General features: G+C 42.6%; 1 long non-coding RNA gene across 1 annotated transcript; it reads right to left on the bottom strand.

Annotated features, from left to right (window-relative positions):
• On the bottom strand, window positions 1-12257 carry LOC124285609. Its single transcript, XR_006900849.1, has 3 exons — window positions 12158-12257; window positions 7039-7046; window positions 1-14 (listed from the first exon to the last, which is right to left on the bottom strand). It is a non-coding gene; the product is annotated as an uncharacterized LOC124285609 (long non-coding RNA).
• Between the last annotated feature and the right edge of the window lie 574 nt (window positions 12258-12831).

Raw genomic sequence — 12831 nt, 5'->3', positions numbered from 1 at the left:
TATATCATCAATTTCTACATCATCACAGGCATTAGTCGCTAGATATGATTTAACGTCATTAATAAACAGTGCAAAAAGGAGAGGTGATAAATTTTCTCCCTGGCGTACGCCTTAACAACAGTCAAAATAGGTAGAGTCATTTCCACCTGTTGAAACACTTGGTATTATCATAATTATTATGAATAGCCTTTAAAACTTACTCCAGTAATTCCGTGTTTAACATTTTTTTACCAAAGTCTCAGACGCCAGACATTATCAAAGGCTTTTTGAAAGTCTATAAAAACACTATATAACTTTTTCTTCTTAGATCTAAGCATATCAATTAATCCATTAAAAACAAAAATATTATCTAAAGTAGAGTACGTACCCCTTTCGGGAACCCGAACCGTAAACAAGCGAAGATTATAACAATGATTTGAAAAGAAATCTATCTACCCATGGATTATGCCTAGTGACATGAAATACATCTGAAATACAATCGCCACTTATGTAAAGATTCTAATGTTTCAAAAATAAATCGCGATATTGGCTTAGCCAGAAGCCAACGTTAAACCCCCCAAATCTACTCCCGACATGGATTATGCTTCCCGGCACCGTATCTTTAGCTTTGGCGGTACTCCCATACTCCCTTGGAAATTAGCTCTCCCGGGAAATCCGAAATATACATTTTAGCCTTCCCGGGACATCTGAAAATAAATTTTTAGCCTTCCCGGCACGACACCGTTTGAGATATATTTTAAGGTCATTCTGTTTTGGGAATTATTGTAGCTGGAAAGTGCATATTCACGAAATTTGCGATTCTTATACCGTATTTAGAAATATACTAGGCACAAAAATAAAGGAACCCCTTGACTTTGTGAAGCATGTATAATTTAATCAGCACAACCGTACGGTAAGTATGTCAGATATACTTCATAACGATTGTGTCCACCATGAGCAGCAATGCATGCACGACACCTTGCAGGCATGCTGGACACCAACCGCTGAATTGTCGCCCTTGGAATCACGTGCCAGTCTTGCTGCAGTGCTCTGCCTAACACATCAAGATGTGATGGTGCAGGCTCCCTGAGACGCACTCGATGCCCTAACACATCCCACAGATGTTTGATAGGGGATAGATCTGGTGTTTTAGCCGGCCAGGGTAAAGTTGTAACACCTTGTTGTTGCAAGAAGTTCACGGCAACACGAGCTCTGTGAGGACGTGCATTATCGTCCTGAAACACAAATCTTCGACCAGCCCTGTGAGCCATTGGAACCACGTGTGGCCGTAAGACCTCGTCCATATACCGCTGGCCTGTCAAATTACCCCGTACAAGAATCAAATCAGTCCCCCTATTGAAAGAAATTCCTCCCCGGACCATGATAGAGCCGCCTCTATAAGAATCGTGTTCCTGCACCGTGGGTCTCCCATAACGCTCTCCTAGGCGTCGCCACACACGCAATCGTCCATCCGTGAATCGCAAACAAAGGCAGGATTCATCACTAAACATCACATGTCGCCATTGTCGGTTCCCCCACCTCTGACGTTGCTGAGCCCACCGATAACAAAGACGTCTGCGGTTAGCTGTCATCGTCACGCCTTTGAATGGACGTCTTGACTTAAGAACTCTGCTACAGAGCCTGTTTCGTACAGTAGAGTTCGAAATCCGTGTTCCTGTGACACTGAAGAATTCCATCTTCAAATCCGGGGCTGTGACAAATCGATTCCTCAGAGCTATAGCTCTCAGGATGTTGCTTTGCCTGGGGGTGGTTTTAGGGCGTCTTCCTCGACCGGTCCTCATTTTAACGCCCCTTGTCTGACGGTAAAGGTTGATGAGACAGGAAATGACACTTTTGGACTTCCTGAAGAACCGGGCAACACTATTCTGAGATTGTCCACCCTTTATCATGCCAATGGCCTACCATTTCTGTGCGTTTGTCAGGTACTGTCGAGGTGGCATTTTCACAAGAGATATTGGGGAACGCTTACTGTCAGTTTTATAGGCTAGAACGCACGTGTGGTGCATGATGCACGTGTATCATGTAAAAGGTAACATGGTGCTGACTGTCGTGTCAGCCGTAAGTGATTTCCGATTTTGGTTCGAATGCAATCAGCTTGCAACTTTTATGTAGCATTGTTTCAACTATAAATTTCACTTGGGGGTTCCCATATTTCTTGTGCCTAGTATATATATTTGGAATTAAAGTTTACAAGCATATTTAAACATGCATATTTACTGTTCAATAACTGTCCTGAAAAATGTCTAACCACAGATTACATAATCAAAACGATGCTTTAAACAAAGATGTGCCCTCCCTTATGTCATTTCATTAAACTACAGGTGGAAGGACGCTTTATCCTTGGAGATTCCAACAACAGAGAAGAGATAAGAAGAGCGGATCCGGAGACAACCTACTTCATGAAGATTGTAGAGAGGGTGACTTAAGTCGAGTGCGGACAATCATGTCTAAGGGTCAAGTCGACATTGACAGCAGAGAGGGAGAGCACGGGAGGACGCCAGTGATGTTGGCAGCACGAGGGGGACATAGAGGTGTGTTTGAGATTCTAGTAAGAAAACCATGTAACATGTCCATTCTTGATAATAACGACAACAACATTCATATGGCCTGCTATGGAGGACAAATTGCGACTGTGAACTTGTTCTCTCGCTTGACATTGTGGACATCAACAGTAGAGAACATTACGGGAGGACGAGCGTGATGGTAGTGGCACACCGGGGGAAAATGGACCTCTTAAAATACCTTGTCAATAAGGAAGGTGATGAGTCCCTGTTAGATAAAGCCGGTGACAACATTCTTCATATAGCCTGTAGAGGAGGAAACGTGGAGATGGTGAAGTATATTATCTCACAGGACATTGTGGACGTAAATAGCAAAGGACGTGACGCTAGAACAGTCGGGATGGTCGCAGCACATTTGGGATACACAAACATATTTGACTTATGTGCATGTGCAGGTTGTAATTTGTCGGCAGTTGATTCTCAAGGCAACAACGTTCTTCACGTGGCCATTCTTGGAGGACTTATTAGGATGGTGAAGCATGTACTCGCACAGAGACTTGTGAATATCAACAGCAGAGGAATGTTTAATGTTTGCAGCATTCGAGGGACATACAGAGATGTTTGACTTAATACTGAGTGAAGGAGGTGATGCTTCACTTGTTGACAAGTATGGTGACAACATCCTACATTGGGTGTGTCGTGGAGGACACGTACAGATGGTAAAGTATGTCATCTCACTGAACTTTGCCGATATCAACAGCAGAGGACATTACGGAAGGACACCATTGATGGTAGCAGCAACCAAGGGACATAGAAAGGTGTTTGACTTAATACTGAGTGAAGGAGGTGATGTTTCCCTTGAAGACAAGAATGATGACAAGATCTTACATTGGTCGTGTCATGGAGGACACGTAGAGATGGTGAAGTATGGAACGTTAAAGAAAACACATGGTGAACCAATGATGGTAGCATCTCAGAAAAGTGAACTTCCCTTGCAAGAATGATGACAACATCATTGGTTGTGTCATGGAGGACACGTAGAGATGGTGAAGTATGTCATCTCACAGAACTTTGCCAATATCAACAGCAGAGGACATTACGGAAGGACACCATTGATGGTAGCAGCAACCGAGGGACACAGAAAAGTGTTTGACTTAGTAATGAGTGAAGGAGGTGATGCTTCACTTGTGGACAAGGATGGTGACAACATCCTACATTGGGTGTGTCATGGAGGACACGTAGAGATGGCGAAGTATGTCACCTCACTGAACGTTACTGATATCAACAGCAAAGCACATTGTGGAAAAACACCAATGATGGTAGCAGCAACCGAGGGACACAGAAAAGTGTTTGACTTTGTAATGAGTGAAGGAGGTGATGCTTCACTTGTGGACAAGAATGGTGCCAACATCCTACAGTAATTCGGTGTGTCATGGAGGACACGTAGAGATGGCTAAGTGTGTCATTTCACTGAACATTACTGATATCAACAGCAAAGCACATTGTGGAAAAACACCAATGATGGTAGCAGCAGTTAGGGGACACAGAAAAGTGTTTGACTTAGTAATGAGTGAAGGAGGTGATGCTTTACTTGTGGAAGGTGACAACATCCTACATCTCGCCAGTTTGAAAGGAAATGTGATGATGGTGAAGCATATTCTTTCTAAAACTATTGTTGATGTTAATGCTAAAGACAAGTATGGAGATACAGCGGCAATGATAGCAAAGAAAACAAAAATCAAAGAAATGTATGATCTCCTTCCATTGTTAGGCTAATGGGGGCATTAACAGTCCTGTGTCATTTAAACATAGTGCAAAGTGATGGTCTATAACTGTTAAACAATTATCTTCCTATTATAAATATTTTGTCTCCAAAGTGAAAACCGCCTTCGTGGTGTAGTGGTTAGAGCGTCCGCCCGGAGAGCGGAAGGTCGCGGGTTCAATGCCCGACCGCGTCATACCAAAAGACGTTAAAATATGGTACTTGTTGGTCCCTGTCTGGCGCTCGGCATTAATGGGTATAACAAGGACTGGTCGGCTCGGAGTCAGTATAATGTGTCTGAGTGGGATATTCATGTTTCACTGCCGCATGGTATCTCAGTGGGCTAGCACTATAAAACCAGCTTCAGTCTGGGCTAGTACAAGCAGCCGCATACACATACACACGCATGCACGTCGTCATATGAGCGAAATATTCTCAAGTTCGACGTTAAACCCAATTTCACCTCACCCAAAGTGAAAACATGCTCTTTTGTAATAAATGGATTCCAGTAAATACAACCAGTGTTTAAATAACTGCAAACAAAAACGCAAGCTCTAGTCACTATCACGAAGCAATTTCACTTTCGATGCAACTGGGCATGATGAAAAGACAAGTACACTATACCCATAGTTTACCCGCTTGACAGTGATGTAACACCGAGAGAAAGCGTTCGACCCTAATTTGCAGAAATCAGCTTCTATTGACACTAATCAGTTTCAGTTGGTTGTGACCAGCTCCGACTGGCACATCCAGTTGCATTTGCATCAACACCTCTAGAGCACAAAGCATTCCCTGATAGCCAGGAGTGAGTGAGTGAGTTAATATTTAACGTCACATCGGCAATATTTCAGCCATATCGGGACGAGAACATGTTTTACATTGAAATGGAATATGTGTATATTATAAAGAACCTGTCGTCAAAGGACAGTAAATCAACTAGTATATGACAATTACAATTAAAACTAGTGTGGAAAGTTAAAAGTAATAGCACTATGTGGACAATACAATATAAAAACAGGCTATAGATTGCCAACAACTGAAGGTAGATCACCATACTAGGGACCATGGGGACTTACAGTACATTTTCCTCCTGCGTGGGTCCTAGCTGGATTTACACCAACCCTTCAGCCGTCAATCCTTTGATCGATGTTTTGTAACTCAGCTGATAATTCCTCTTACTGCACTTCCCTGCGAATATTACATAAGATGTAATACATTTGCCACATGAGACCTCAATTTATAATGATGAGTATATACTCCAGACACAAGAAATGCAAAATGGGAACTTTTGTCGGGTAATCTAATTATACCTGTTATAAATTCATTAACTGACCATCAAGTGAATGATGACAAATAACATGTGTAGGTTTACCACCAAACAAGGGTTACAGCAAGAGAGTAGTAATCGCTGTATTGCATGCAAGTTTGATTGCCTGAAAAAAAACACTTATGGGCAGACACTGTTTTGTGGATACGAACAAAACTTCATTGTTACATAAGAAATATATATAAGCATTTGATGTGTACTTAGTTAAAAACTATATACCTATGTACCTAAGTAAAATTTCAGATTGTTTTTGCAATGGCAAAGTGGGGTTGTTTAGTTTATGGATTCAAATATATCGAATGTGTCTTTTTGATATCATAGCATACGTAATAGACATCATATTTTTACATGATTAAATATCGAGGTAAAAAACACAGAAATAGGATCAAATTGGACCAGTCACTATACCATCGAAACGTTTGAAAATCTGTAAAAGCCTACACTGCTGGGATACTTTATTACAATCAGACAAGAACTACCGGGGATATTTTCAAATAACGGCATCTGATGGGCATCCACCCTTCCTAATGTCCCACTGATTAGGTTGAAGAAATTCTGCCAGGGTGGACAGTAGCCCAGTCCCCGTGTCCGTCACGGTCGAGGGAGCAGAGGCTGACCAGTTTGCAGCTAAGTTTCGTAATTAGACTGTTGGCTGGAAACAATAATCGCTCTGGATCAGTGGCCCTTTAATTATTGAATAAACACGAGAAAATGTTATCATTACTCAGGCTGGTAACCCCCCATTACCCCTACATGCCACTACCCCTACAGCTAATAACAACATAGTTTACGGCCTGTTGCACTGTTAATCCACTGCCTGTTACCTATTCCACACAATGGACTAATCCACTTAAGAGACATAACAACACAACTAAAAGGTTGAGAGAATGATTTTAATGAAAAATGATCATCATTTGTTGGCGGTCGGGAAGTAAGGCGAAGATGAGGGATATGTGGTGGTCCCACGTCTGGCATGTATGATGTAGACTTGATTCCATAGTGCAGGGCAGGCAGTGAATGTTCCATCCATGTAGATGTTCTCGGCTGACTGCAAGGCCTGAATACTCTCTTGGGTGCCAAATGCCAGGATCTTGTCATCATCGCCGTCAGCAAACAGGAGGAATGGTCGACCATCCGCTGTCTGCGTCCAGGGATCTTGAAGGTCGACTTCTGATCTCGTCTGTGGTAAAACAGGAATCGTCTTCTGGCGGTGGCGGTACAGGGCGCTGCACATGGATGGAAAGGATGGCATCGTGCGTGTCTCATCATTGGTCAGGTTGGTGAGCTCGTCGTTGTAGATGGTGCGCATCTGTGTTGACTCCTCCCTGGCTCTCTTCCTCAGGTTGCTGACAAACCGGACCTTCTGACTATCCTCTGGTGGGTGCTTATGTTCTGTCGTATTCCTTACAACATTGCCAACAGTTGTGACTCTTCCTCTGCATGTTGACTGAACACACTTCCAGTGTACACAAGACTGTCTCTCGACATTCTTAGTGTGAAGATAACCGTCAAATAGGACTTGGGGGCTACCTCTCCGTGACATAACTAACTCAACATTACGCAGACCAGCCATGTTGATGCCATGTTGATGCCATGTTAGTTTGTTGTCAACAGCTATATACTATACCGAACTATCTCAATTTACTTTCTCGTCTCACCTTCTCATTTCCCTCCACTTCTCAATAATACTGTGTATCTTTTATCATGGCACTAAAACAACTTAATTTCAACATTTAACAACCTACACATTATCCAATTTGTAAAATTGTTCTACTCACTAGAGGTTTATCTTTCATCATGAAACTAAAACAACTTTTAGCTAATCCCAAATTTCCTTGACACAAAGACTAAAGAACAGTTTAATCCCTCCCTTGATCTCATCTGTATACTCTATGCACTAATCTCTCTTTGGGTCAGTTCATTATGCCAGACAGGTAAATGCCGTGTGTTGTTTTAACTAATTGTAGGGGGTACTGGGCTGTAGGGGTAGTGGCATGTAGGGGTTATGGGATACAACCCTCAGGCTGGCGGTGAAAGTATTAGATAAGATGGTCTATCAATTCTTTTATTAACCTGTTTTCTCACTCTCACGTCAGTCGGTACACAGGAAGTAGTGGGGTGATTGGATATCTTGATCGGGGTCTTCTCGTTCACCCAGCAGCTTAGGGGGATAAACAGTTATGCTTGCTTGATTGTGCAAATACTGTTCATCCCTGTGAGATATGGTCCAACAAGCTGGAGAATTAGCTCACCTAATTAGCCTGCTGAGTCTACCATGACACCGATAGACATTAATTTTAATTTTGTTGTGACATCACTTTAAGTGAACTACAGACGGACAGACACATGTACATGAAACTCGTCTTCGACACAATCTGTACATGTATATAATGTTGTACTGTGGTCTAGTGCATTTATTCACCATGGCAAACGTTCAGGTTGACTTACACTTCAGATTTAGTATCAAGACAAGGAGATCAGCCTCGTGACTAAAAACAAATTATATTTTCGTGATAATTAAACACCTGTCACCGAAGGACAGTAAAACAACTAGTTTATCGCAGATATAAATTTAAAATTAGATGACAATACAATATAAAAAACAGATAGATTACCAACAGCTGAAGGTAGATCACAATACTAGGGACCATGGCAGATCTACAAGTACAAAATTTGGAATTATTACTACTAATCCGCTAGTCAATATAAACACTACCTTATCAACTAATCTTACATGTAAACTGTACAATCAGTCAAATTGGTTTGTTCAGCGGAACTATCGAGACAATCAATCAATCTTCATAGGTTAAACCGCTATGGATATCGAAACTAAAAAAAAACAACCAATCACTTTTTAAAATCTTATCCGCAATGACGTAAATCTTTATTATTTAGGATATATATAATCATATAAAATCCGTTGATCTTGGTGCAACTATGTTGGCCGTTTTCTCTAGGCACAGAGGCCGTTTTGTCTTGGTCCGGAGGCCGTTCTCTCCAGCGCGCGCGGTGGCCGTTTTTCTCGATATTTTCGGGTCCGTTTTCGCTGGGGTCCGTTTTCTCCGTATCCCCTCCTGCCATACAACCACATGCAAACATACCCCAGCTCCAGTATAAAAACACTCCTCAGGGTGGCATACAAATTAAAGCTGACATCGCTCTCATTTACTTGTTCAACCTATGGATGGTATACAGTATTCATACGTCCCAGAGACAAAGCCATGGTTTGATTTGTCAGTGTGGTGAAGTGAGAAAGATGGATGGATGATATACAATATTCATGCCTCCCATCAACATACCAATGATATAATTTGTCAATATGGTGAAAATAAACCCACAAAGCATGAGGACATGGAGATCATCAAGTGGCTAGGGACATATTCCACTATCTACTTGAGGATTTCAACACCCACCGTCCCTCCTGGGGTGTAAACGACAAGCAAGATCAAAACGGATAACTCATAGCCGACTGTATCGACAAAATAACCTAATACTCCTAAATAACAAGCAACCAACTAGGTACGCTAGTCAGTACCAAAGTCGATCTATCGATCTATAATCTGCATCCCGGACCACGCACATTGTACTCAGAGGGAAGTTCATGAGGATCCCTTGGGCAACGATCACTTTCATAGCCATGTAACAGGAGGCAACATATATTACGAGTGGGTGAGTGAGTTAACATTTAACGTAATCAGTTTCACCTGGTAGTGACTAGCCGTGACTGGCAGTAATCAGCTTCAACTGAGAGTGACTAGCCGTGACTGGCAGTAATCAGTTTCACCTGGTAGTGACAAGCCGTGACTGGCAGTAATCAGCTTCAACTGAGAGTGACTAGCCGTGACTGGCAGTAATCAGCTTCACCTGGTAGTGACTAGCCGTGACTGGCAGTAATCAGCTCCACCTGGTAGTGACAAGCCGTGACTGGCAGTAATCAGCTCCACCTGGTAGTGACAAGCCGTGACTGGCAGTATTCACCTTCACCTGGTAGTGACTACCCGTTACTGGCAGTAATCAGCTTCACCTAGTAGTGACAAGCCATGACTGACAGTAATCAGCTTCACCTGGTAGTGACTAGCCGTCACTGGCAGTAATCAGTTTCTCCTGGTAGTGACTAGCCGTGACTGGCAGTAATCAGTTTAACCTGGTAGTGACAAGCCGTGACTGGCAGTAATCAGCTTCACCTAGAAGTGACTTGCCGTGACTGGCAATAATCAGCTTTAGCTGAGAGTGACTAGCCGCGACAGGCAGTAATCAGTTTCACCTGGTAGTGACAAGCCGTTACTTGCACTTTTCCGCTTCAACTGAGAGTGACTAGTCGTGACTGGCAGTAATCAACTTCACCTGGTAGTGACAAGCCGTGACTGGCAGTAATCAGCTTCACCTGGTAGTGACTAGCCGCGACTGGCAGTAATCAGCTTCACCTGGTAGTCACAAGCCGTGACAGGCAGTAAACAGTTTCACCTGTTAGTGACTAGCCGTGACTGGTAGTAATCAGCTTCACCTGGTAGTCACAAGCCGTGACAGGCAGTAAACAGTTTCACCTGTTAGTTACTAGCCGTGACTGGCAGTAATCAGTTTCACCTGGTAGTGACTAGCTGTGACTCGTAGTAATCAATTTCTCCTGGTAGTGACTAGCCGTGACTAGCAATAATCAGTTTCACCTGGTAGTGACTAGCCGTGACTGGCAGTAATCAGTTTCACCTGGTAGTGACTAGCCGTGACAGGCAGTAATCAGTTTAACCTGGTAATGACTAGCCGTGACTGGCAGTAATTAGTTTCACCTGGTAGTAACAAGCCGTGACTGGCAGTAAACAGTTTCACCTGTTAGTGACTAGCCGTGACTGATAGTAATCAGCTTCACCTGGTAGTGACTAGCCGTGACTGGCAGTAATCAGCTTCACCTGGTAGTGACTAGCCGTGACTGGCAGTAAACAATGTCACCTGTTAGTTACTAGCCGTGACTGGCAGTAATCAGCTTCAACTGAGTGACTAGGCGTGACTGGCAGTAATCAGCTTCGTCTGGTAGTGACTAGCCGTCACTGGCAGTGATCAGCTTCGCCTGGTAGTGACTAGCCGTCACTGGCAGTGATCAGCTTCGCCTGGTAGTGACTAGCCGTTACTGGCAGTAATCAGCTACACCTGGTAGTGACTAGCCGTTACTGGCAGTAATCAGCTTCACCTGGTAGTGACTAGCCGTGACTGGCAGTGACCAGCTTCACCTGGTAGTGACTAGCCGTGACCGTCAGTAATCAGCTTCACCTGGTAGTGACTAGCCGTGACTTGCAGTATTCCGCTTCAACTGAGAGTGACCAAAACCGATGAATGTTTGACTGTGATCAGCTTTGTCTTGCATACGGTAGTTTGAGAGATCCGTAATTAGATCAAGATACGAAGAACATTTTTAGTTATCTTCAGTATAACTGCATCCAAAGGTGTATTTTATAATGTAACACATGCATCTTCTGTGTAAATTAATACTTAATCCATGATGCTTCTATATTTGCTCCATTGTATAAAATCCTCGCCACAAGCTATTTTTGTACCCAGTATATAAAAGTGAGGTGAAATCCAGCCAGTAACAGAATTTGTTATTTATGCCCTATGCCTGTAGGAGACAAATATTATTATCGTCTCGGTTGGCCATATTTAAGTAACGAACGGATTCAACTCTTGAAAAGTATCAGCATAACCATCCTAATCATTACAAGCCTCTGCAGTTAATGACCTAAACTAGCTATTGTTCTCCGAGTTTTCTTCAACTGCTTTCTGTCACGTACAAACCTGAACCTCACACGTGTATGGTGGTATCGTTGTGAACAACTTAGGTGATTCCGTAAAAGTGAATGTATCAGCTGCTCCTCACCATAAAAGTGTCACAAGTGTTGTTTGAAACTATTCCTCAAGATCACAATTACTCGAATATTATTTACTCTCGCCGACTCACCTTCAAACTAAGCTATGTTCTCTTGTGGACCCCTTTCAAAGAAATTTGCAAATGTATTTGTCCTCTTGTCTCACACAGCAAGCACCGGTTTGTTTGAATAACGATGGTACTGTTCATTGCATGTGAAATGTCCACAAGGTACTGCAAGGTACTGTCATGCATTTTAAGAACTGTGTTCTGAAAATATACTAGGCGTCATTATTGAAGGGTCAAATGGCACATGTAAACAAAGGTTTCTCAGAAATAATAGAACTAAGAGTGCCATCATAAGGTTTAATGTGTTGACTCATCGTGACAGAGAAAGATTTCAAACAGCACTAGCAAACATCAGGTATATAGACCAACCTCCAAAATGAAACTGACAAACATGTACCACTCGGTCATTCAACATCTTGTGTACCCTCCTCGCGCGTCCAAGATGCAGGTACCCCTTGTTCTCATGCTCCTTACCAAGTTCATGAAGAAAACTTGCGGAATCGCATTCCATTCCTCTACTAGAGCTCTGCGGAGTTCTGGGAGAACCACTGGTGTTGGATGACGTGTGTACACACGTCGATCGAGTTCATCCCAGGCATGCTTAATTGGGTTGAGGTCTGGGGTTTGCTCCTGGATTTCTTTACATTATTAAAGATCACATACACTCAAGAGGGGTACAAATACCTAAATCATTTATTGGCATCGTTATAAATGAAACCCCGTCACTAAAACTACTCATTTCGACATTTAATTTACTCAAGTCAACCTTTTTGACAACAGTGCACAATTCTCTCCCGCGAACGAAATTTCAACCAATCAGAGGAGCGCGCCGCCATGACATAATATGAGGTATGCATGTGAGGGGTGCTGTAGAATTCATGCACATTTCCGGGGCTAAATTATCTTGTTTACAGGTTTGCATAAACCTGAAATCCTGACAATTGTTGGGAAAAATGAAAGCTTTATGTTTTCACAATCTACTGTCATTTAATCTTCTCATCTGTTATGCCTAGCTTACGAGTTACATAGTCTATTCTGTTTAAATCGCGTGTTGTCATAACGGTTACCTGTATAGGTCTGGCTTTTGTTCCACAAATTACTCGGGTGTTAAACCATTTATGTCAAGTGATATAAATATGGTTAATTCTGTGGGTTGGCATTTCGGTATATAGCAGACTCTGATATGTCCGGAAGTAATTCAGAGAGAGACAATCTTTCCATTCAATCTTCAACAAAGAAACAATCGCTAGGCCTTATTTGTTCAGCCAGACGCTAGTGATAGTGAAAATGATGATCAGCCACGCTCATCACAGTTACA

Source organism: Haliotis rubra, unplaced genomic scaffold (genome assembly GCF_003918875.1).
Source record: "Haliotis rubra isolate DU_JTF1 unplaced genomic scaffold, ASM391887v1 Scf364, whole genome shotgun sequence".
NCBI classification, from domain to species: domain Eukaryota; kingdom Metazoa; phylum Mollusca; class Gastropoda; order Lepetellida; family Haliotidae; genus Haliotis; species Haliotis rubra.
The sequence above is the reverse complement of the archived record's forward strand: the minus strand, read 5'-3'. Positions and strand labels throughout refer to the sequence as shown.